The 27,796-nt window shown below is 36.4% G+C and overlaps 1 protein-coding gene across 4 annotated transcripts in view; it reads right to left on the bottom strand.

Moving 5' to 3' along the window:
• The window catches only part of LOC106092414 (protein phosphatase 1 regulatory subunit 16A), a 562,806-nt gene that overhangs the window by 1,907 nt on the left and 533,103 nt on the right, over nt 1-27,796 (bottom strand). For all 4 annotated transcript variants that reach the window (XM_059370798.1, XM_059370795.1, XM_059370796.1 and 1 more), the window contains one exon: nt 26,609-27,080. The gene's annotated coding sequence lies outside the window, so the exon portion shown is untranslated. The remainder of the gene's footprint in view (nt 1-26,608; nt 27,081-27,796) is intronic.

Below are 27,796 nucleotides of genomic sequence, written 5' to 3' on the forward strand. Positions count from 1 at the left end.
TCTTGAGCCTCTAGAGTGCGCAATTCTTATCCGATTGGGATGAAATTTTGCACGACGTGTTTTGTTATGATATCCAACAACTGTGCCAAGTATGGTTCAAATCGGTTTATAACCTGATATAGCTGCCATATAAACCGATCTTGGGTCTTGACTTCTTGAGCCTCTAGAGTGCGCAATTCTTATCCGATTGGGATGAAATTTTGCACGACGTGTTTTGCTATGATATCCAACAACTGTGCCAAGTATGGTTCAAATCGGTCCATAACATTATATAGCTGTCATATAAACCGATCTTGGATCTTGACTTCTTGAGCCTCTAGAGTGCGCAATTCTTATCCGATTGGGATGAAATTTTGCACGACGTGTTTTGTTATGATATCCAACAACTGTGCCAAGTATAGTTCAAATCGGTTCATAACCTGATATAGCTGCCATATAAACCGATCTGGGGTCTTGACTTCTTGAGCCTCTAGAGTGCGCAATTCTTATCCGATTGGAATGAAATTTTGCACGACGTGTTTTGTTACGATATCCAACAACTGTGCCAAGTATGGTTCAAATCGGTCCATAACATTATATAGCTGTCATATAAACCGATCTTGGATCTTGACTTCTTGAGCCTCTAGAGTGCGCAATTCTTATCCAATTTGAATGAATTTTGGCACGTAGTATTTTGTTATGATATCCAACAACTGTGCCAAATATGGTTCAAATCGGTTAATAACCTGATATAGCTGTCATATAAACAGATCTGGGGACTTGACTTCTTGAGCTTCTAGAGGGCTCAATTTCTATCCGATTTGGCTGAAATTTCGCAAGAGGTTTGTTTTTGTTACTTTCAACAACTATGTCAAATAAAGTACAAGTCGGTTCATAACCTGATATAGCTGCCATATAAACCGATCTGGGATCTTGACTTCTTGAGCCTCTAGAGGTCGCAATTATTATCCGATTTGCCTGAAATTTTGTACGACGGATTCTCTCATGACCATTAACATATGTGTCTATTATGGTCTGAATTGGTCTATAGGCCGATACAGCTCCCATATAAATCGATCTCTCTATTTTACTTCTTGAGCCCACAGAGGGCGCAATTCTTAATCGAATTGGCTGACATTTTACACAAGTCTTCAACATATAATTTAATTGTGGTCCAAACCGGACCATATCTTGATATCGCTCTAATAGCAGAGCAAATCTTTTCTTATATCCTTTTTTTTGCCTAAGAAGAGATGCCGGGAAAAGAACTCGACAAATGCGATCCATGGTGGAGGGTATATAAGATTCGGCCCGGCCGAACTTAGCACGCTTTTACTTGTTTTATTTAGTTTGCATCACTAGAAGTTAGCCCGGCTATCATGGCGTAACAATTAAAGGTGGTCTCATTTGTACGACAACCACAAATAAATGGAGCAATCCGCCATCTTGCCATCAAGCTGACCGACGTTTTGCCAACAGCCACAAAGCAATTTGTGTGCGTGTGTGTATATGTATACGTGTACGTACAAGGGCGTGGGCGGCGGACCCTCCCCCTTACCCTAATTATCAGAAACGCCAGATTTTGGAGATGGGTGGTGCGATATAACCGAAATTTAGTGTGCTATCTTATAGTAACCTACAAAAAAAAAATTTGGTATTCAAATTTCGGATGGGGTACCTAGGGGGCCGCCCACCCCCAAAACCTACCAAATATATATATATAGTCCAATCACGACAATATGGGACTCAAATGAAAGGTATTTAAGACTAGAAAACGTCTCGATATCCAATTGTAGGACTAAGTGTGTTTATGGGCCACCCTAACCCCATAAAACCACCCAATTAGGAAGTGTTTTCTGACCATTGCAATATGGGGCTCGTATTAGAGATATTTTAGAGTAAAACAAGAATCTGATACATATTTTCAGGGCTAAGTCACTGAGTGGCCGCCCCATCCCTCAAAACAGCCCCTAAAACGGTCATGTTTCTCTACTATGGAAATATGGTGCACAAATGAAAGGTAATTGGGTGTAGACTATTAATGTGATATCAACATTCGGGACCAACTGTCTAACCGACGTCCCACCCGCAAAAAGGACGTATTTGCTCACCATGACAATTTGGGTCTTAAAAAGAGTGGAGCTCGATATTGATAGTTTTTAGGGCCAATACCCAAAACCGGACATATTTGGTGACTTTTGCAGTAAGGGGTTTAAATAAAAGGTATTTGAGATTAGCAAAAGTATTTGATATCCCATTTTGAGGCCAATGGCAATATGGGGTTCAAATAAATGATATTTGAGAGCAAAGCTAGTTGCTAATATATTTCCAGTGTTTGGGCGACCACCTCACTCCCCAAAACACCCCTAAATCGGACATATTTACCGACCATGTCAATGTGGGGCTCAAGTGAAAGGTATTGGGGAGTAGAGCACGAAATTGATACCCACTTTCGGAACCAATTTTCTGCGTGTCTACACTTCCTCAAAAACAACCCACAAACAGCAATGACCAACGGGAATATGGGGCTCATATGAAAGGTATTTGAGATTTAAAAATAAAAACGAATTTAATAAACAATTTTGGGGCCAAGTGCCCGATGGGGAATGCCTCATCCCATAAACTCCCCTTAAGCCAATGGCAATATGGGGTTTTAAAAATGGTTTTTTAAGGTAGAGCATGATGCTTATACTTTTTCAGAGCTAAGTGTCTGGGGGACCACCTCACCCCACAAAACATCAACAAACAAACAAAGGCTGCAGTTACTACTTCCGTATATATGCACATCTGCATCTCGTATAATCTTCTCCAGCAGGATATTAAAGAGATCACACGATAGGCTGTCTGCGTATCAGCAAATGTCATCTTGCAGAGTCTTATTAATTTTGCAGGAATACCAAACTCAGACATTTCTTGAAATATTGTACCTTTGAACGTTAAGGGGTATCGAAAGCGGCTTTGTGGTCAACAAAGAGATGGCAGGTTTTAGGTTTAATCTTTCATACAGTATGCTCTAGAGTATCTTGTATTCGATGTGGGGGGAGAGCTCGCAGGGTACTTGGACCCTAATTTTAATACGATATTCGTAATCTGGTCTCCAATACCTTTCATTTGGTACCCTTATAGTGCCAATCGAACCACTTTCGGATATGGGTACCGTTTTTTGGTTTTTTGGGATAAGGGAGAGGGTCCGCCTTCACCCGATGTCTAAAAATGTATCATATAGTCATAATGGGTCTAAATGCGTTTTTGAGGGGTGGCGTGACCCCTTATAATTCGATCTGATTTTGTATGCAGGTTTGGAAATATACTCCCGAAAAACTTACATTTGAGCCCCATATTGAAATGAACGTCCAATATGTCTATTTGGGGTTGGGGCGGCCCGATGGGTATTTAGACTCAAATTTTAATACCATATTCGTATTCTATTCTCCAATACCTTTCATTTGATACCTATATTGTGTTGTGTTTTTGGCATAAGGGGGAGGGTCCGTCCCCCTTCCGATACCGAAACACTATATAGCCTATGTTTCCTTCCAGACCAACCAACGTAGAATCAAACACGGCTGAACCGATTTTCTTAAAATTTGCACAGATTGTGTAAGTTCGTCTGGAAGGAAACAAAGGCTATATAATTTTTAGAAATCGGATGGGGTGGTCCCTCCCCTTTACCCCAAAAACGCCACCCAAAACCAAAAGTGGACCGATGGCCACAATATGGTTATCAAATCAAAGGTATCAAATCAAAGTGGGCGGCCCAGCGGGCCCACCCCAAAACTTCTCTAAACAGATATATTCGGCGTTCCTATCAATATGGGACTCAAATGAAAAGTATTTGGCATTAGATTACAAATATGACATAACATGACATTTGGTCCAAGTAATGGGAGGTCACCCCACCCCCAAATACCAGAAAATGGACATATTAGCAGACCATGGCTATATGAGACTCAAATGATAGGTATTTGGGTGTAGATTATGAATATGGCATTAAAATTTGCATTCAAGTCTAGGTGGGCGTTTTCCTTCCAAAAATAGAGAGTAGAATACGAATTTAATATCCAATTTTGGAGCCACGTGTTTGGGGGTACGTCCTAAAGGGTACGTTTGAGCTGAAACAAAAGGGTGGTTGAGAAAAACAAACGAATTTGATATCCAATCGAAGAGCCATGTATTTGGGGAGCCGTCGCACCCCAAAATACCTCCCAATTCTATTAAAGCTATTTAGGGTGGAAATAAATAGATTTTCGGGATATTGATACTCATTTTCAGAACAAAGACCTTGGGGTCAGCTCCACCCTCAAATATAACTTATTGACCGATCATGCCATTATGGGTTTATATAAAATGTTTTAGAAAGTAGAGCACGAATCTTATATCTACTTTAATGACCAAGTGTCTGGGTGGCCACTCCACGCCTGAAATTCCCCTAAACCCGAAATATTTACCAATACGGTAATATGGGACTCTATAGAAAGGCATTTGGGAGTAGAGTGAACATTTGCCCAGAAACCGATTCAAGTTGAGTTTATCAACGATAAGGGACCTTTTTTATAGGCGAGTCCGAACGGCGTGCGGCAGTGCGACACCTCTTTGGGGAGAATTTTTTCCATGACCATGCATGGCATAGTACCTCGAAAATGTCGCCAGCATTAAGAGGGGATAATCACCGCTTTAAATTTTTTCTGAAGTTCTCGCTAGGATTCGAACGCAGGCGTTCAGCGTCATAGGCGGACATAGGCTACAGTAGCACGAATTCGATATAGAAACAAAATCATTATTATAATTCAGGGCGAAGTGTCCCTACCCTAAAAAGGTATTAGAGAGTTAAAGAAGGGGCAGCAGATGGGGCCCTGTCCAGCTAGTATATGAATTTAAACAAATAACAAGAGAAATTATTGTATTGGGTTGCCCAAAAAGTAATTGCGGATTTTTTATATAGTCGGCGTTGACAAATTTTTTCACAGCTTGTGACTCTGTAATTGCATTCTTTCTTCTGTCAGTTATCAGCTGTTACTTTTAGCTTGCTTTAGAAAAAAAGTGTGAAAAAAGTGTATTTGATTAAAGTTCTTTCTAAGTTTTATTAAAAATGCACTTACTTTCTTTTAAAAATCCGCAATTACTTTTTGGGCAACCCAACCCAATACATTCCAGCAAAAACTTGGTAAGTACAAGTCATTAGTTTTGGCATGTAAAATAATGGATAACTCATTATCCTTAGATTTACTAGCTTTTAAAATATAACGAGTTATCAACAGGAATACCATATGTGCTCCGGTAGTACAAATGTCATTACATGCAACATTCGATGAAGCTCAAGAATAAGCACTTATTTGTAATAATAAAAACAAAATCATTATTATAACCTTGGTATTGATAAAAATGCCATTAAGAAACTGCGGGCAAAACTATCTCAAACCTACGAGTGCTGTCCGGAACAAGGTTAAGCTCAATGATAAGGGACCTCCATTTTATTTGCGAGTCTGAATGGCTTGCCGCAAAGCGACACCACTTAGTAGCACTAGGAGGGAAATATTGTGGCGTTATTAATATAAAAAATATTTTTAATTTTTTTTACCTCCCCATTAATCCGTCGATGGTTCCGCATGCTGTGGGCGTAATTTTAAAGAAATAAAAAATTTTAAAATCATTTTGCTGGTCCGAGATTCGAACTGGGGACCCTTGTATTGTAAATCTACTGATGTACGCTCTTTGCCACAAAACTACTAAAATCACTCCTATGTTTTAGAATATTGTGTCTATAAGTAGAATATGTCAAACATAAATCCAATGGCATGGCCATCTTTGAAGAAACAAAATTAAAGTTTGCTTTTGTGTTGTTAGCTAATATTGAAAGGAGCAAATAGTGTATCATTCAAACAAAAGTAATGAGGATGAATGCATATAGCGTCTGTTTTGAAAACGGAATGTTCTTGATTCAACTCTCGGCTGCGTTAAAGTTTTAATATCATTTATAATTGGAATTATTCAAATAAAATTTGTGTTCATCAAAGAAACTGAGCATTGAGAACGTGGTGGTGGGGAAACCGCGAACATGCTTGGGTGTAAGTAGTTATTTTTTAACAACGTTGAACTAAGGTTATATGTCATTATTTTTTAACAACTTGTATGCTTAGGCAAAAGTACCTATTTTTGAACTTTGGGTTTGCTTGTGCGGAAGGACTTTCCTCCTAGGACATTGCCATGTAAAAGTATTGTAATTAGAAACGATGCCTAAAAATAAGTAGTTATTACTTTTTGAATAAGCTTACCTTTCTGGTTATTTGGTAATGAGAGTTTTATGTACGTGTGTATGTTTATGTACTTATATACACATTTGCCATAAGTGAATTATTTTACGAAAGTAATTATAAGAGACAACTAAGAGTATTTATAAGAGACAACAACCAACACCAAAACATCGCAAACTCATCTATACTCATCAATGTGTTGATAACGTTATAACAATGATATCGCTATAGGCTGGTTGTGTACATCACCACTGCTTTAGTCTGGCATTTGCGATCGTTGGGTGTAGACAGCTATCGCAAGCTTAGACAGCAGCTACCTTAAAACAGCCAAACTGTGAATCTACAGCAGTGCCCAGAGACTACTGGTTCTTACAGCCATAGTTCCCAGGGTAGAAGTAACTAACACAATAACCTATAGTACTCAGATGTTCTACTGGTATTAACAGCCATAGTTCACAGGGTTTAACCAAGCCTAAAGCCTATAGTGCTCAGAGATTCAACTGGTGTTTTCAGCCATATATCACAGAGTATTTGTTACATACACTATAGTAGTGCCCAGATATTCTACTGGTATTGACAGCTACAGAACTCAGGGTTATTTATTAACTACATTTACAGTTTGGAAAACCTGAGTTTTAGGCATGAATTAATGAATCAATATAAAACTTTTGTGGTCCAATAAACCGGTCTTCTTGTTCTAAAATCATCGTTAAAGACACGTGGTATGGTAAAAAAATGGTTTACTCATTGCTTTGCTATCTTGTTATACCCATAAGATGGGGGTATACTTATTTTGTCATTCAGTTTGTAACACCTCGAAATATGCGTCTAAGACCCCTTAAAGTATATATATTCTGGATCGTCATGCCATTTAAAGTCCTTTCGAAGGAGTAAAACTAGGCGCTTGAAATTTTGCACAAATACTTCTTAGTAGTGTAGGTCGGTGGGGATGGCAAATGGGCTTAATCGGTCCATGTTTCGATATAGCTGCCATATAAGCCGATTTTGGGCCTTGAATTCTTGAGCCTCTAGAGGGCGCAATTCTCGTCCGATTTGACTGAATTTTCCACGTGGTGTTCTGGTATCACTTCCAACAACTGTACTAAGTATGGCTTAAATTGGTTCATAACCTGGTATTGCTGACCTATAAACCGATATTGGATCTTGACTTCTTGAGCCGTTATAGAGCGCAATTCGTGGTTGGAGTTGAAAAAATTGCTACGTCAATATAAATTCTCTAAATAATGAATATACTAGCATATGCCCGGCGCTTCGCAGCCCCCGATAGTACACCCAATACCAAGGTGTAACTGTATAGCAATTTTAAGGTCTTAGCTCAATCCGTAAATAAAGTACCATTGTTTACGTTTTAGTACCTAAATGCTCAAATTTCAAAACAATCTTCTAGTTATACGTTGCATGCTGCCAAAATGTACCAGTAACCCTATTTTCATAGATGTAGCTCAATCTGCAAAAATATATCAAAATATATATCAATATCAAAAAAGTCTAGTCGCTCGGTACATATTGCCTAACTGTAACTGTATTCCAAATTTTAGAGCTGTAGCTCAGTCCGTAAAAAAGTAAGAAATGATAAACGTACGTTTCTTTCGTTTCCATTAATATTTTTCATATTTTTTCTATCTACCCCCTTTATATCGCAACAACAATCATTTAAGCCAAATTCCGAAGTTCTAGCTCTATCCGCTCCTTTTTCATTTTTCGTACCTTTTTTTGGGTAAAAAATTATCATTTCGTACCTAAGCGTAAGAATATCACAAAACCCCGTCTTATAACGATCCAAGACCCACATTCGTGCCAAATTTCATGACTCTAGCTTAAGCAGTTTGGGCTGGGCGTTGATCAGTCAGTCAATCAAGCACGCCTCTCTTTTATATATAGAGATAAAATGTCATCAAAATCGGACAACAAAATCGAAGGTCAGGCGTAATGAGTTAAAATTTTGTCTTTAAAAATATTTATTGCCCTGTTCAAATTCAGATGAATGCTTTACAACTTACTCTAGTTGGAATGGTTGTAAAGCACCATGATCCATTTGACATCTCCTGCTGATGATTTTTCTTGGTCGAAAATGAAATCGCTGTGAAGGAAACCAGTCAAATGCTTCTAGCAACAATACACTTTTTGCTGACTTTAAAATGTTTTTATACCCTCCACCATAAGATGGGGGGTATACTAATTTCGTCATTCTGTTTGTAACTACTCGAAATATTCGTCTGAGACCCCATAAAGTATATATATTCTTGATCGTCGTGACATTTTATGTCGATCTAGCCATGTCCGTCCGTCCGTCCGTCTGTCTGTCGAAAGCACGCTAACTTCCGAAGGAGTAAAGCTAGCCGCTTGAAATTTTGCACAAATACTTCTTATTAGTGTAGGTCGGTTGGTATTGTAAATGGGCCATATCGGTCCATGTTTTGATATAGCTGTCATATAAACCGATCTTGGGTCTTGACTTCTTGAGCCTCTAGAGGGAGCAATTCTTATCCGATTTGAATGAATTTTGGCGCAACGTGTTTTGTTATAATATCCAACAACTGTGCCAAGTATGGTTCAAATCGGTCCATAACCTGATATAGCTGCCATATAAACCGATCTTGGGTCTTGACTTCTAAAGCCTCTAGATTGTGCAATTCTTGTCCGATTGGAATGAAATTTTGCACGACGTGTTTTGCTATAATATCAAACAACTGTGCCAAGTATGGTTCAAATCGGTCCGTAACCCGATATAGCTGCCATATAAACCGATCTTGGGTCTTGACTTCTAGAGCCTCTAGAGTGCGTCATTCTTGAGCCTCTAGAGGGCGCAATTTTTATCCGATTTGAATGAATCCAACAACTGTGCTTAGTATGGTTCAAATCGGTTCATAACCTGATATAGCTGTCATATAAACCGATCTTGGATCTTGACATCTTGAGCCTGTAAAGGTCGCAATTATTATCCGATTTGCCTGAAATTTTGTACGACGGATTCTCTCATGACTATCAACATACGTGTTTATTATGGTCTGAATCGGCCTATAGCCCGATACAGCTCCCATATAAATCGATCTCTCTATTTTACTTCTTGAGCCCCCAAAGGGCGCAATTCTTATTCGAATTGGCTGTCATTTTACACAGGTCTGTCATATGAAAATATTACGCTGAAATTTTGTCTCTAGAAAAATATCATTTAAATATTTTTAGAAAAAATTTCATGTGTTGTTTTTACTAGGGCCCGATTTCAATTTTCATAAAGTTTTGCCTCCCATACTAACCTTTAGAGACGAAGAAAAAACAAAAATTTTTTTTTTTTTAATTTTGTAAAATGTTACTATTTTTTGTATATTTTGTTTCATTCCATTTTTCCATTGGTTGGAGTTTTACTTCTATTGTTATAACTACATTTTCCTTCAATTAAGTTCATCTTTTCAATATTTTAACAATAAGTAATTTGAATCTTCTTTTATCTGCATGCTTTCTTATTCATAGATTTATTGTGATTATGAAGAGAATTTTAAATTCAATTTGATTTATGTCTGTTTGTGTCTTTGTAGCAGAAGGATGTTGTAATCTTCTGTTTTTGCTATGCTTTATAAATGTTTCATTTTTAATGTCCTTAAATTTCTATTAAAATATTTCCAAGAAATACTTTTGTGTGTTTGATAATTGTTGGGGTTATTTTCTATAGGCAAATGCTTATATAGAATATAAATTGGTTTTATTCATTAGGGTATATTTATATATAATTTATTTTTCAATAAAAAATGACAATTGCATTGTTTGTCAAATGAACCATGAAAATTATGCATACATCAGTATGAATATGTATTTATAAATAAAAGTGTATCAGTTTGTGTGTGTGCTTATCGGTGTGAATACGGTTATTAAGTCAAATGACAAAATTCTACTCAGGCATTAAAAAAATATTGGTTTTTATTATTTTTTTTATTTAAGAAAAACACAAACAATTTTCTCGGAATAATAAAGGCCACATGGTTTAAACAAGAGAAAATATTTAAACATAACTACATTATAACTAATTCGCTATCATACATATAGATCCCATAGAGTTCAATTAAATCTCAATAAAAATAAACATATAATACATGAAAGGAGAAACGGATGCCTATGATAATTGAAATAAGTTTCGTATAGTTCTTTGTGTGTTTGTTGATAATTATACCCTCCACCATGGGATGGGGGTATACTAATTTCGTCATTCTGTTTGTAACACCTCGAAATTTGCGTCTGAGACCCCATAAAGTATATATATTCTTGATCGTCATGACATTCTATGTCGATCTAGCCATGTCCGTCCATCTGTCTGTCGAAATCACGCTAACTTTCGAAGGAGTAAAGCTAGGCATTTGAAATTTTGCACAAATACTTTTCTTAGTGTAGGTCGGTTGGGACTGTGAATTGGCCACATCGATCCATGTTTTGATATAGCTGCCATATAAACCGATCTGGGGTCTTGACTTCTATAGGGCGCTATTCTTATCCGATTTGACTGAAATTGTGCACGTAGTGTTTTGGTATCACTTCCAACAGCTGTGCTCTGTATGGCGCAAATCGGTTAATAACCTGATATAGCTGTCATATAAACCGATCTTGGGTCTTGACTTCTTCAGCTTTTAAGGGGCGTAATTCTTATCCGATTTAGCTATAATTTTGTACGTGGTGTTTTGGTGTCACTTCCAACCACTGTGCTTATTACGGTTAAAATCGGTTAATAACCTGGTGTAGCTGCCATATAAACCGATCTTGGGTCTTGACTTCTTCAGCTTTTAAGGGGCGTAATTCTTATCCGATTTAGCTATAATTTTGTACGTGGTGTTTTGGTGTCACTTCCAACCACTGTGCTTATTACGGTTAAAATCGGTTAATAACCTGGTGTAGCTGCCATATAAACCGATCCGGGATCTTGATGAGGTGTTTTATTATGACTTCCAACAACTATGTTTAGTTTGGCGCAAATCGGTACATAACCTGCTATGGCGCACAACCCTCATATATACGTCCTCCACCAAACGGCTGTATACACCTATCATGACAATATGGGGTTAAATTAATGGTATAAGTTTGTGGACTGCGAATCTCATATCTTCATTCTGTTCATATGTCTAGCGGACCACCTCACCCCAAAACAGTCGATCAATCATAATGACCTAACAGGACACTGTGTGATTTAATTAATGTGTGGAGACACAAATAAATGTAGGCCGTCATACCCCCAAAATTATGCCGTTCAGCGTGATAGGAGGAGTTGTGAACATTAACGTTAAGATTGCAACCATTTTAAGCTCATCCATAGACGAGACCAAACAACGTACTGCTGGGCAATACTTTTTTGTTCAAAAGTTTAACATGGTTTAATAGTAAGAACTATCGCCACCGCAACAAATATATAGACAGGAAAATTAGTTTCTTAACACAGAAAATCGTCATATATGGCAATTTGATTTGATTTAAAACAAGTAAAAGCGTGCTAAGTTCGGCCGGGCCGAATCTTATATACCCTCCACCATGGATCGCATTTGTCGAGTTCTTTTCCCGGCATCTCTTCTTTGGCAAAAACGACAAAAAAAACAAAAGAAGATTTGCTCTGCGATTAGAGCGATATTAAGATATGGTCCGATTTGTACCACAATTAAATTATATTTATGTTGGAGACCTGTGTAAAATGTCAGTCAATTCGAATAAGAATTGCGCTCTTTGTGAGCTCAAGAAGTAAAATAGAGAGATCGATTTATATGGGAGCTGTATCGGGCTATAGACCGATTCAGACCATAATAAACACGTATGTTAATGGTCATGAGAGAATCCGTCGTACAAAATTTCAGGCAAATCGGATAATAATTGCGACCTCTGGAGGCTCAAGAAGTCAAGATCCCAGATCGGTTTATATGGCAGCTATATCAGGTTATGGACCGATTTGAACCATACTTGGCACAGTTGTTGGATATCATAACAAAATACTACGTGCCAAAATTCACTCAAATTGGATAAGAATTGCGCCCTCTAGAGGCTCAAGAAGTCAAGACCCAAGATCGGTTTATATGACATCTATATAAGGTTATGTACCGATTTGAACCATACTTGGCACAGTTGTTGGATATCATAACAAAACACGTCGTGCAAAATTTCATTCCAATCGGATAAGAACTGCGCACTCTAGAGGCTCAAGAAGTCAAGACCCAAGATCGGTTTATATGGCAGCTATATCAGGTTATGGACCGATTTGAACCATACTTGGCACAGTTGTTGGATATCATAACAAAACACGTCGTGCAAAAGTTCATTCCAATCGGATAGGAATTGCGCACGCTAGAGGCTCAAGAAGTCAAGACCCACGATCGGTTTATATGGCAGCTATATCAGGTTATGAACCGATTTGAACTATACTTGGCACAGTTGTTGGATATCATAGCAAAACACGTCGTGCAAAATTTCATTCCAATCGAATAAGAATTGCGCACTCTAGAGGCTCAAGAAGTCAAGACCCAAGATCGGTTGATATGGCAGCTATATCAGGTTATGGACCGATTTGATCTATACTTGGCAAAGTTGTTGGATATCATAACAAAACACGTCGTGCAAAATTTTATTCCAATCGGACAAGAATTGCATACTCTAGAGGCTCAAGAAGTCAAGACCCAAGATCGGTTTATATGGCAGCTATATTAGGTTATGGTCCGATTTGAACCATACATGGCACATTTTTTGGATATCATAACAAAATACGTCGTGCAAAATTTCATTCCAATCGGATAAGAATTGCGCACTCTAGAGGCTCAAGAAGTCAAGACCCAAGATCGGTTGATATGGCAGCTATATCAGGTTATGGACCGATTTGAACTATACTTGACACAGTTGTTGGATATCATAACAAAACACGTCGTGCGAAATTTCATTCCAATCGGACAAGAATTGCGCACTCTAGAGGCTCAAAAAGTCAAGACCCAAGATCGGTTTATATGGCAGCTATATCAGGTTATGGACCGATTTGAACCATACTTGGCACAGTTGTTGGATATCATAACGAAACACGTCGTGCAAAATTTCATTCCAATCGGACAAGAATTGCGCACTCTAGAGGCTCAAGAAGTCAAGACCCAAGATCGGTTTATATGGCAGCTGTATCAAAACATGGACCGATTTGAACCATACTTGGCACAGTTGTTGGATATCATAACGAAACACGTCGTGCAAAATTTCATTCCAATCGGACAAGAATTGCGCACTCTAGAGGCTCAAGAAGTCAAGACCCAAGATCGGTTTATATGGCAGCTATATCAGGTTATAAACCGATTTGAACCATACTTGGCACAGTTGTTGGATATCATAACAAAACACGTCGTGCAAAATTTCATCCCAATCGGATAAGAATTGCGCACTCTAGAGGCTCAAGAAGTCAAGACCCAAGATCGGTTTATATGGCAGCTATATCAAAACATGGACCGATATGGCCCATTTACAATACCAACCGACCTACACTAATAAGAAGTATTTGTGCAAAATTTCAAGCGGCTAGCTTTACTCCTTCGGAAGTTAGCGTGCTTTCGACAGACAGACGGACGGACGGACAGACGGACGGACAGACGGACGGACATGGCTAGATCAACATAAAATGTCGCGACGATCAAGAATATATATACTTTATGGGGTCTCAGACGAATATTTCGAGTAGTTACAAACAGAATGACGAAATTAGTATACCCCCCATCTTATGGTGGAGGGTATAAAAATACTAAATTATGACTATTTAATAGGACAACTACCACATGACAATCAGTGTTATAGGCGTTAAACCACTCCAAGTGAGTGGCACTACCATTTAAATTAGCGTCATCTACTGGTTGATTTCAATAGGATTTAATTCATCCAATTGAAAACAGCCAGTAGATGCCGCTAATTTGGCGAAACCAATATGAACAGAGAGAGGGCAGGGCGGTCAATATTGATCATACTTCATTTATCTTTGATATGGCAACCTATCGATCCTTTGAATAGAGAAAAATAAAACATAGGAATTTCGTTGCGGTTGTTTGCGGTGTCATTTTTTAACTTTCTCAAGCTAAGACGGGCCTTAGCAATAGGTGTTGCAAGTAGTTTAAGTGCCAATCTTTGCCATAGATAAAAATAGATATAAATACAACAGATTTCTTTAGAAAAATTCTTATTAGTTAAAATGTTGAAAAATTTTTAGAATAGATCCATCCATGTTACACGGATGGATCAAAGAGGACAGAGTGGGCCTGGGCGTCTACGTTGAGTACCCGGGGACTGAGATCTGCTTTAGACTGCCTGGCCATAATATGGTCCTGCAGGCGCAGATCCGGGCGATTACGGAATGCGTGAGGTGGTGCGGTGTTAACGCGAGGACGTCGAGTATGAACATCTTTACGGACAGTAAACAGGCTATAAGGGCAATAATAACCAGGACGGTAAGATCACGAACAATCTTGGAATGTAAGAACGAAATTAACGCACAATCCGCATCGTTTGGGTGCCGGGCCATAACAGAGTAACTGGGAATGACAAAGGAGACGATTTGACAGTGAAGGTCAACAAACGGCCGTCAATAACCTTCGTTAAACCAAACCTATTGGGTCGACGCAGTCCGAGTTAAGGGCGTGGACACTGAACGCGCATGTAATACTGCGCATGTAATTTATGTTATAAACGGTCGGTAGGACGACAAATCGTAAGAAGATTAGGCTATTACTGAAACGAAGTAAGAAGGAGGTCAGTATAGGTCTCGGTATCATAACGATACACATAGGACTACGAGTTCACTTATGTAAAATCGGTGCGGCAAGTAATAGCATGTGTAAGGTATTCGGGGAAGATGATCAGACGTTGGAGCATTTCCTATGTCATTGCCCGTCTTTGGCGTCTAACAGACAACGGCACTTATGTGCGGACACTATACCAGACTATACGTGGCATGGAAAACCATTAATGATATTGTAAGTAGAACGGAATTCCTATTGTCTTTCTCGAGTTGACCTTTTTTAGTATTAGAGTGCACAACAAGTCGATAACTGGCTAAGGTGTATGTCCATAGTGGCATGAGGCGGATTTATATCCGCACCTTCTTTTCAACCTAACCTAACATAAATGAAGACACATCGAAGCGGGCCGGGCTCAGCTTTCTATATATATAAAAATTAATTTGTTTGTCGATTATTTTTTTGTGTATTCCATATAGACTCAGAAACGGCTGAAAAGATTTTCTTGTAACTTTCACAGATGGTGCATTATGGACCCGTTGTGAAAATAGGGTACTTCATTTTTTGATATCTGATATCGCGAATGAAGTGAAATTTTGTTGGCACACTTAGAGTAACCTAAAAAAAATTGATATCAAAATCTGGGTGGGGTGCTTAGGAGTGCCGTCCAATCCCAAAGCGCGCCAAGCGGATTTATAGACCTATCACTACAATATGGTTATCAAATTAAAGGTATACTCAAATCGGACATATTTACTAACCATGGCAATATGGATCTTAAACAAAAGGACTTTGGGAGTAGAGCACGAATTTGACTTTCCTTTTGGGACCAAGTCTATGGAAGTTCACCACACCCCCAAACAGGAATTTTACTGACCATGAGAACCGGGGACGTCGCAAGGATCGCGTAGGCAACTATTGGGTTGCCCAAAAAGTAATTGCGGATTTTTCATATAGTCGGCGTTGACAAATTTTTTCACAGCTTGTGACTCTGTAATTGCATTCTTTCTTCTGTCAGTTATCAGCTGTTACTTTTAGCTTGCTTTAGAAAAAAAGTGTAATAAAAGAATATTTGATTAAAGTTCATTCAAAGCTTCATTAAAAATGCATTTACTTTCTTTTAAAAAATCCGCAATTACTTTTTGGGCAACCCAATAATTTTATGAGAAATCTCACTTTTTTTCGATCCCATTTAATATTTGGATCTAATATTAAACAAAAAATTTACTCTTTAAATGGTGTTTCTTCTTCAATATTTTTAATTTCGGAGAACCATATACATACCATATATACAACCATATACGCTGCTAAGAATCGCTTGGACAACTCATTTTCTTAGTTATCTCACTTTCGGTTTTTTGTGCAATTTTCGACTATTAAAAATTTGGGCAAAATATTAAAGAAAAATATTACTCCGAAAATGCTGTATCCCATTTAATTTTTTGAAGTTCGGAGAACCAAAAAAACAGCACTCTGTTCGGGACGTTGATAAGAATCGCATGGACAACTCATTTTCTTAAAAATCTTACTTTCGATTTTTTGTGCACTTTTCGACCATAGCCCATTAAAAATTTGGACGAAATATTAAACAAACAAATTACCCCGAAAGTTCTGTATCTCCTTTAATATTTTGAGTTTCGGAGAAACGTATGCGGTGCGCTGCGAAAAATCGTTTGAACAATTCATTTCCATAGAAATCTCACTTTCGATTTTTTGTGCAATTTTCGACCACAGCTTATTAAAAATTTGGACAAAATATTAAACAAACAATTTACCCCGAAAGTTGTGTATCTCCTTTAATATTTCGAGTTTGGGAGAATCATATACAGCCCTCGATTCGGGACGCTGCGAAAAATCGTTTGGACAACTCATTTCCATAGAAATCTCACTTTCGATTTTTTGTGCAATTTTCGACCATAGCCTATAAAAATGTGGACAAAATATTGAACAAAAATTTTACTCCGATAATGCTGTCTCTCATTCAATCTTTCGAAGTTCGGAGAACCAAAAACACAGCCCTCTATTTGGGACGCTCGGTACAATCGATTCGATAAGTCTTTTTTTAGGAATCTCACTTTCGATTATTTGTGAAACTTTCGACCATGGGATAAAATTTTATTCCGAATATGCTTTAAATCCTTCAATTTTTCGACTTTCGTAGAACCAAACGGAGTTCACGCTGCGTAGAATCCTTTGACAACAAATAATTTTCTTAGACCAAGGGTTATAGCCTTATAAAAATTTAGACAAAATATTAAACAAAAATTAAACTCCGAAAATGGTGTCCCATTAAATTTCGTAATGGTGTCCCATTAGTTCGTAGAACCAAACACAGCCCTCGATTCGGGACGTAGAATCGCTTGGACAACTCATTTTCTAAGACCATGGGCTATAGCCTAATTCAAATTTAGACAAAATATTGAACAAAAATGTTACTCCGAAAATGCTGTATCTCGTTATATTATTTGAATTTTGGAGAACCAAACACACTGCTGAATTCAAAATGTTGCGTACACGCAAAAAATAATTCGTTTCACTTAAAAGAAATTTTCGCCAAGTAAACTTTTTTTCTAAAAAATGTTGGATTTTGTTTACGATAAAAGTACAGGTTTATTTACTATAAATTTTTGCAAGAATTAGTGACAAATGGAAGTTTTTCTTTACTTATTAATTAATTGAACGTCATGCTTTTGAATGTGTATATTCATTTTAATTTTAAAATAGATTATGCATATTGAAAAGGATGCCAAGTTCATTTTAATGTTGTAACATAATTATAACTCAAATTTTTACCAATTATATGCAGATCTAAGTTGGTATTTCAAACTCTTCCAGAGTATATTTGGACTTATTTCCATGTTATGACACACAATTATATTAAAAGCCTTCCAGGTTGATATAATGAATTTTGTCATTGGACGTACCTATGGCGAAACTTTAAAAATTGTCCATTTCCGAGTTTGCCATCCGCCCATCACGTTTTATCCATCACTGCCTAAACGCTTAAATGCTCAAGCTCTCTCTCTCTAGTAGGAGAGACACAAGAGAATAATTATTGGTCCGGTAAACGAATAACCAATTGTGGTTGTCGAAACACTTTTGTCGTTAAAGAGTTTTTGGTTTTACAACAAAAGAAATGTACGAAGTTGCTAAAGGGTTTACAATAAACAAAGTTAGTTACATTCAAACAACAAACAAAGTTAGTTACGTTCGTCATGTTGAAGCAAAACGTTACAAAATTGCTATAAAAGAAAAATTTCGTAATAATATTACTATGTTTCTTGTTAAAATGTCTTTAAGGTTTTATTTTTTGCATGTACAATCGTTGAGACAACTCATTTTCTTAGAATGTTAAAGAAAAATTTAATCCCGAAAGAGTTTTATCTTCTTCAATAACACGAATTTCAGAGAACCATATACAACCCTCGATTTGGGACGCTGCGTAAAATCTTATGGACTACTCTTTTTCTAAAACATCTTACTTTTGATTTTTGTGAATTTTTCGACCATGAAAAAACATTTTGACCATTAACAAGTAAAAGCGTGCTAAGTTCGGCCGGGCCGAATTTTGGGTACCCACCACCATGGATTCTGCCAAAATATGGAAGGTATATCTACTTAGAGACCGAATTGGACCGTCCTTGGCTCAGTTGTTGAGAGTCATAACAGAAAACTATATGCAATATTTCACCCAAATCGGACAAAAATTGCGGCTTCCAGGGGCTCAGGAAATCAAATCGGGAGATCGGTTTATATGGGAGCTATATCAGGTTATAGACCGATTTGGACCGTACTTGGCTCCATTTTTGGAAGTCATAACGGAACACTACGTGTAATATTTCAACCAAATCAGACAAAAATTGTGGCTTCCATGAGCTCAAGAAGTCAAATCGGAAGCGGCTAGCTCTGCGTGCGACCGCTATCGAGACGATCAAGAATTCATATACTTTATGGGGTCCTAGATCAATATTTCGAGGTGTTACAAAAGGAATGACTAGATTAGTATGCCCCCATCCTATGGTGGTGGGTATAACAATTTTGAAATTTTAAAAGAATTTTGGAATAACGGTCAGAAATGGGACACATGCTCTAATTATACCAACAATGCCGAAAAAATATCACCTGCTCCACCACCAGATTTCCCACCCACAGCCGCCTTACTGCCAGATGGGAAGGCAGCACCTCGCCCCTTCTCACCACCAATGATGAGGCGCGGTATAGCTTTGAGCATCGCACAGGCTGAAACATTGAGTTCCGATCTGTGTGGTGTTTACTGGTGTCACGAACAGCTTAGCTGCGAGCTATCGGGCGCATCCACAGGTTGTGGATAGTGCAATGCTCCGTATGAAGTAGCTGCAACGGCTGTCACGGACAATTCGCGGTATTGAGCGGAGAGTCTCAGCGAGAGGCCGAGCGGCACCGGCTCTTGCACAAATACTGAGAGCCTATGATGCTCGATATGACAAGGCGAGTTATTGGCTCCTTTAAATAACCAATGGTTACCTTGTTCCCACGGCAATCGGTCCTTTGGACCGGAACGAGCTTGCTCACATACAGGAGCTTGACGAGGATCGCCACCTCCACCACCTCCGACTCCACCTGTTGCCAACCACTCCTACATGACTCCTGCCCAGCCCTAAGCACAGAAAGTCGTGCCACCCCTTTTACTTCTCTTCGTTCTCTTCACCATTATCCTGATGCTTCTAAGAAACTGTGTCTCATCCATCTCAAACTGGTCAAAACAAGAACTCCTAATTTAACTCCCCAAACACTTTAAATTAACTTTTCTTCTCTTCACAGCACTCTACTCACTCTTATAACTCATCGCCCTGATATCGGGTAACAGTAAGAATGTGAGGCATAACTCATGGACGGAGTTGACTCAATTTGTCTTCAAAAAATCATAAATTACGTAGCAAAGTCTTGGTATGCTATAGCCCCCCCCCACCACTTTCGTCATTTTCTAATAAAATAACCCAAGGTATTTACATTTTCACAAGACATGTCCTCGGCAATGTTCTCTAAGCCATTACTAAATGAGTTAACATTTTTTAAATTTAAATGCCAACGAATAAAACTACGTATTGCTTATTTTCCTTTAGCAAATGCAAATTTGCTCATGAACATTCCATTAGGGAACAAGGTAAAACTTTGCTTTCCGCTCATAATAGGAAATTTTCATCGAAAAATTGTCATGGGATTTGCTTTGCCTCCTGCAGAAAAACTTAAGAAAATAAGAAAAACGAAAAACAAATTTTAATTTATTTTGTTTTTCTTTTGTATATCGTTTTTTTTTTGTTCATCTTCTTTATTGTTCTGACAAAATACTCCTTCTTGTAGTTTAAGTCTTGGTAAATAGATGTGTGATGAAAGGTTTTAATATTAATTAATTTGGGATTTGTATTTTTTCCATTATATTTCTCCTTCTGTTCTATCCATTTTTTATACAATTTTTTGTTTTTATTTTCTCTTAGCATTTTATTTCTCAATAATAAAAAGACACCTTTTTTGTTTCACAAATTTTCTTAATTGTTGGGTTACTAAATACAAACGATTATAAATTACAAACAAAAAAAAAGGGTAAAATAAAAAAAACAGGAAACAGAAAAAATTATACAAAAAATTAAAGCCTACTTTTAGGTAAATTATGCCTATGGTTGTTTGTTGTGTATGTAAATACGTATTTCTGTAATATATATATTGTAGATATATTAATTGCAATTCTTAACAATAATTGATGTAATTAACATAAATACAAAAAAAAAAAAATTACAATAATAATTCAATTAAATTAATATATAATTATGTTTTATATATATATTTATTAAACTAAACAAAAAATAAACGGATAAACCACAATATATACATATACAAACCGGAAAAGGAAGAAAACAAAGGGAACATTTTTAAGGCATCATTTATGCAATGGTTCGAAGGGAGGAACAATTAAAGCAGTTGTGGCATTTATTTAATCTAATGAACAAAAAATTGCCAAACAAGCAAAAATTTTCAAAGTGACAAAATAGCCTAAAAACTTTCTTTTTTTTAAGATTTTCGTTGAATTTTAAAATTTTTAACATTAGAAAGATTGAGCTATATCTGTATATCGAACGATTTGAAGCACTCTTGATATAGATGTTGTGAATCATAATAGAATTCTTCGAGCATAATGTAAACCAAATATTGCTCATCGGAAATTGGTTTATATTCGAGCTACAGGGATAGCCAATACAGCCTCAACCGATTCCCGAAAGACAGACGAACGGATGACCATCAACAGCAATACATTATTCTAGATCTTAGGTGAATATTTCTAGATGAAACATACAGAATGATTATGATGACGGATAAGTCCCATCTTATGGAGGAGAGTATACAAAGATTAAAAACAAAAATTGTTCTTAACTTGAAAAGTTTTCATTCAATATATACATTTGCACATGTATCAAGATGATTGAAGCAAGGGGGAACAACAAAAGCTAATCGGCCCATATAACAGTATTGAAACAATTGTTTTATTAGAAATGATTAAGTTTAATATGTTAGTTTGGGGACATACAAAACGAAAGTTTGAGGACACCTAAACCTCTGGACGTATGGTTCTCTGATAACAACGAGTGCAGCTTGGTGTTTAATAAATGTGTATCAATGTATATTTTTAATAGTTCATACATATTTCCAAGTGAAACATACAGAATGATGATGACGGATAAGTCCCATCTTATGGAGGAGGGTACACAAATATGAACCCAAAGAATCAAAAAAAAAAAAAATTTCCTAACTACATACATTTGTACATATATCAAGATGATTAGAGCAGGTGAAACAACAAAAGGTAGTCGACGTATATTTTTAACAGTTTTGAAACAATTGTTTGATTAAGTTAAATATGTTAGTTTGGGGACATGCAAAATGAATGGTTTAACATACAAATTGGAGAAACCTCTACCCAAGCTTTTATGTTTTTACCCAAGTGCTCTCAATTTTCCAGACTAAGAGATTGAGTGTATCCAATATTGGGAAATAAACTCCCATAAGATTTAAGAAAATATCCCTTTAATTCATTGAATGTCCCCAAAATGTGTAGGACTGTGCCAATATATTGTGTAATAGTCTCCCATGTGATTTGAGAACATGTCCCGTAAGTTTTTTTAAATGTCCCGGCTGTGGCACATACGTGCTTGTGTGAGCGTTTAACCCCCCACTCTGGTTCTCCTTTCCTCCTGTTTGATTTAACTGTCTACAACATCTGGAAATGGTCCGAGTTTTACATCTTCTTTTTCTTCTCTTTCTTTCGAGGGTATCACAATGGGCCAAACTGTATTCCGTGTGAACTCACCTATGACTCGACAAGTCCTATGGCGGTCCGCATGGGAATTTGGCATAATGAATTCTGTATAAGTTGTCTTGAAAAGGATGAGTATAAAATCAATTGAACACTTCTTTTGCTCATGTTTGGTTACGGCAAAGGCCAGGCTGTTTACCTTGAAGAAATGGTTGAGCTTTGATCTGGAAGACCTTGCCAAAGTTTCGACAGTACGAAATGGTTCCAACACAAGATAAATTCCTCTATACCTACATAAAACTTTAGAGCGGGCAGGGTTATTAAGACTTACACAAAAGCAGTAGACACTCGTATGGGTCGGGTAAAGACTTCTTTGGGGATGATTATTTATTATTATTTATTATTATTATTTATTATTATTATTTATTTATTATTTTTTTAATCAACCATTCAACCAAATATCCCAACCTTTTAATGGTATGCGTTTTATAAGATCTCTACTTTATGACAAATATCTGCAACTGGTTGTTGAAATTGCTAGAATAGCTAATTTTTAATAGTGCTGGAGGCCATTATACAAACCTGTATAAACTACTGAGCAATTGGCTTTCAAACAAGCTTTTGGAGCTTTGTCGTAAAAGTTTCTTAAATCTTAGTTTAAAAGTTTTAAAATCTCTTCTTTGACAACAGATCTCAGTAAATGTTGTATTTGCTAAACGAAAGCTTTAAAAACGCTGTTCGAAATGTCGAAAAGCGAATATTTAGCGTCTTAGCTGTACATGTATAATAAAACAACAACTCAGCCGCAGTTAGAGCTTTACCGTAAAAAATTCTTAAAAGTTATTACGTTAATTGAAATGTATACGAATCAAGATTTTGTTGATTATTAGAACTGAACATGCTAAAAAAAGGCTTTCTTACGAATTTTCTTCTAGGTTGCGAAAAGCTTTCATTTTTAATAAAGTATCAAAGCTTCGCTCGAAATTTAAAAAGGCTTTTAAATCTTGGAAAATCGTTCGCCTATAACAATGCTTTAGTCATTGTCATTGATTGTTGAATTTGCTTAAAGAACTTTAAGAATTTCTGGTCGAAGTTTAAATGTATGAAAATTATGTTAGAATCATTGATAGCAAATTTTTGATAGAATCATTGATAGCAAATAAATTTGTTCATTGAAATTGCTAAAAATTAGTTTACTCAGAAACATCTTTCAAAGCTTTAAGCTTTGTAGAAAATCTTTCTCGTTCAACAAATTTGAGGTGTCTCATTGTTGATTTTGTTAAAAAAGCTTTTACCTAAAGCTATTTGGTAAAAGCTTAAAGGTTTTTAAATTGAGTTAAGAATCATAGAGAAATGAACTTAGCCTAAGCTGATCGGGTTGTTGTGCTAGCTGAAAAGCGTTTCCTGAATTTTAACTTTTGAGGCTTCTAAAAGCTTTATTACATTGAATTTTAACACTATCGTGAAAAAAATGTTTAGTGGGCTATCTATAATAGAAACTATATTAGCTGTAACGAATTTTATCTGGTAGTTGAATTTGCTAAAAGAGCTTTTATACAAAACCATCTGGTTAAATCTCAAAGCTTTTAAAGATATGTGAGAACTACAGCAAATATATATTCTCTTAGCATGAAGTAGGGCTCAACTTATTGAAAAGTTTTCCTTAATAAAAACAAAGCTTCAAGCTTTGTTTACTAATATGAGAAACACATTCTTGCGAATTTTCAAAATATATAAATACAAATATATAAATCATCACGGATCAAGACCGTATATCTTTCCATCATGAAATTGCAAACTTACTGAAGAGAAATGTCAAAAGAGCGGCAAAAAAATATGGCGTCGTTTGCTGTCCCTCTCGGTCTACTCTTGTAGCGTCCCTGAAAAAACCTTGTTTCATAGAAAATTGCATGTAGTCTTTGCTTAAAGTGTTGTTGATCTTTATTTTGTCTCATTTAATGCTTTTAGCTCAATAGTGGTATAGGATCAAAAATTCCTAGAAATTTCAATATATTTAAATTTACTGATTATTTACCGAAGAACATCTTTTTTTTTGCTATAACAAATTTCATGTGTCCGGTTCTTGAATTTGCTATGAAAACTTAATGATGCCTGTGGGAGTGTATTGTACTTGCTTCGTAGTTACGATAGCAGCAACTTGATATATTTAACAAAGGCCTTATAAAGTAGAGATATTGGATTGTTAATGTCATAACAATGAGACGATTTTGCGATATCTGCCTGTCTATTAAATCACTAAGCAAGGCGAGCCTTCTTTTTTGTTAGGATGTTTTATATCAAGGAATCAAAGGGTTTTATATCAATCGATGGCGATTTTTTTTTGGCGGAATCCCCCTAAAATGTTTTATTTAGTGAGGTTTTAAGATTTCCGTTAACACGTGCTGCTGGGGCCTCAAAGTTTTGAAAATCTCGATTTTTTAAGCTATTTATATACTTTAGGGACTTTGGCGACCCATATCTCTGAAACGGCTAAAGCTATTAAAGGTCACTCTGTTTTTAACATTTTATCTTCAATAACGAAGAACGTAACTAGTACTGAATTCGAGATAATGAAGCCAATTTTCCTTAAAAACATATAAGGTAACCCTTGTGCTGATAGTCAGTCTGTCATTTTTTGCAATTAAGGGAGAGATCGCAATTATTATCCAATCATCACGATAATTTTCATATATCACTTTCTAAGCCCAAAAACAAGCGCTATAAATTTTGGGAAAAATCGGTTCAGATTTAGATATAGCTTCCATATATATAATTCGCCCGATTTACATTTAAAAGGGCGTAGTTACAAGAATTTTGGACGGATTTGCACGAAATTCAGTATGGAATGTTGTATTACCCATCTGAAAGCCTCTACGAATTTTTATCAAAATAGATTCGATTTTTTCCAATGCCAAATTTTAATATGATTGGATGAAGATTAAATCCTGTACTTTGTTTGCAAATTAACAAAGCAGAATCAAAAAGTGATTCTGAGTCGATCGGTATACTTATCAATGGGTTCAGCTCTCTCTTTCTTCTGGGTGTTACAAACAAATGCACTAAGTTATAATACCTTGTACCACAGTAGTGGTGTAGGGTATAAAAACCGACAGACTATCAGCACAAGGGTTATCTTACATGTTTTTAGGGACATTGGCTTCATTATCTCGAATTCAGTACTACTTACGTTCTTCGTTATTGAATGTTAAAAAGCCTTTAACTTTAGCCGTTTCAGAGATATTGGTCGCCTAAGTCCCTAAAGTCGCCAAATAACCAAAAAATTAAGATTTTCAAAACGTTAAGGCCCCATCAGCATATGTTAACATCTTCCAATTGTGCTCAAATTTTGGGAATCTTAAAATTTAAAAAAAATTTATCATTTTAAGGGGTTGCCGCAAAAAAAAAAAAATTAAATCACCCTATTGTTGATTTCTTAAGCCTCTGAAGGGCAAACATTAAAATCGTTTTTGCTTATATTTAACATGTTGAGTTCTGTTTTGATGTCGTGCATACATGCTTAGTATGGTCTTAATAGTTGAAAACCGTACATAGCTCCAATAAAAACTGATCTCCTGATTTGATTTCTGAAGACTTGGGCTGACCTAACACTCATTAAATGTTGTACTTAGATTTCATTCATTGCAAAAATCTTTTGAGAAACCATATTTTCCTCGCCCAAAACCTAACAAAAACAATTTTGCTTATACGACCCCCTAAACAAGAGAGGCAACTTCAATTTGTTGGCCAAAAGTCAAGTTAGTGCTAGAACTCTACACACCGATTAATCAGCAACTGATTAAATGCTTTTCTCCCCCCAACATCTTCCATATACTGAGGCATACAATGTTTATCATTCAGCTTCAATTATACTGGAGGAGATAAATAAAAATTGGACAATTTCTTCTTACTGTATACGCGACAATTTGTAGTGCCTAGCATACAAAAAAAATCTTTTCTTATTACTCTCTTAGAAAAACAAACAAGAATATCTACATAAAATTATCCACATTAATTACATTTTGTTTATATATCTACATACATATGAACATCTATAGACATATACATGAATGTGATGTTTCTTCCTTGTAAGCAAGTACCATGAGTGTATATATATATTGTATAAGAGTTAAAGGGAACATAATCTAGCATTATGTGCGTATACAAGTGTGGGTATACGTGGGTGTTGTGTTGGAAAAATGTATTGGTAAGAATTGTGGCTAGGTTTTGTGGTTACGTTTTTTTTCTTCAAATTGAAAGAAAGAAAAGAGCGGCAATGTAATGGCGCATGCATACAAATACAAGAACAGTGTCACACATTGCCCTATAAAAAATATAACATAAATATTAAAGCATACTTGTAGGTGCTTAGTTGGTTTCTTTCATTAAAAGACGCATCCAAGGACTTGGTGCGTTAAGTGTAACTGGCTGGTAGGTTCGATGCATATTAAAGCATACTTTTAGGATGTCAGGCTGGTTATTTTTGCTTATGATTTGGGTAATGCTATCTGCTGACTCGTTGCTTGGCAGGTTGTCTGGCACTATGTTGCTTTGCAAGTTTGTCGTTGTTATTGAAGCATAACCCACATCCATTTTTCATAGCTCTTTTACACATACATCCATAAATACGCCATGCTTGTTGTATGCACACATACTCTCGATCCATATACATACATATATACCTAAGGCTTATATGTATATTGGTGTTGCCATATTTTGACGGCTTTCCAAAAGTGTGTTAGTGTGTGCATGTGGCCGGAACTTCACTGCTCCTGTCTGGTTTCCTCCTTTCCTTATTAATTTTTTAATTAGTGTGCTAAAAACAAAGACCTAAATAGACAACCAAAAGGAGAGAGAGGAAAAAAAATATCTCATTAATAGTTTGGAGGCTTTGTAATATTTTATAAATTAAATGTATATATATATAGCTTTGGTAAGAAAAAAAAAACAACAATCAAATATTTTAGCCTTAGCTTAAATTATAATGACTATCATTACCCCAGCAGCATGCTTGAAAAACCCTTCCAATATTAAATATTATTTAGCTAGGTAAAATGCTTTATGTATAAAAGAAGAAGAAGTATTTGCTAAAGTTTTATTTGAAAAAAATTTTGGCAATTTTTATTTTAAATTTTGTTTGGCAAACTATGTTTGTTTGTTGCTATTTGCATTGATCGCTAAGTTGAATTTGAATAAGGGAAGTAAGATTTTACATGTTTTCTATTGCCCTTGTGAATCAAGTCGTCTTAAAGAGCCCTGTCCGAATTCAGACGTATGGTTTGCAAACTACTCTAGTTGAGTTGGTATGCAAAGCACCGTGATCCATTTCAAAAATTTCTGCTGATGATGATTCTGGCGAATCGGAAATCGTGATACAGAAAGCCGGTCAAACATCACACATTTTGCCTTAGTTTTGAGAGTAGTTATTTGCTGTGCTATACTTTGAATAGAAAGCCGGACAATATCCTGCAATGGAATCTAAATAAAATTTTATTTTTATAGAAATCTAGCTGAACCGGGTCTGCTCCCCTGCGCCTTCTTGGAGT

The sequence above is a fragment of the Stomoxys calcitrans genome, chromosome 1 (assembly GCF_963082655.1).
Source record: "Stomoxys calcitrans chromosome 1, idStoCalc2.1, whole genome shotgun sequence".
Classification (NCBI taxonomy): Eukaryota; Metazoa; Arthropoda; class Insecta; order Diptera; family Muscidae; genus Stomoxys; species Stomoxys calcitrans.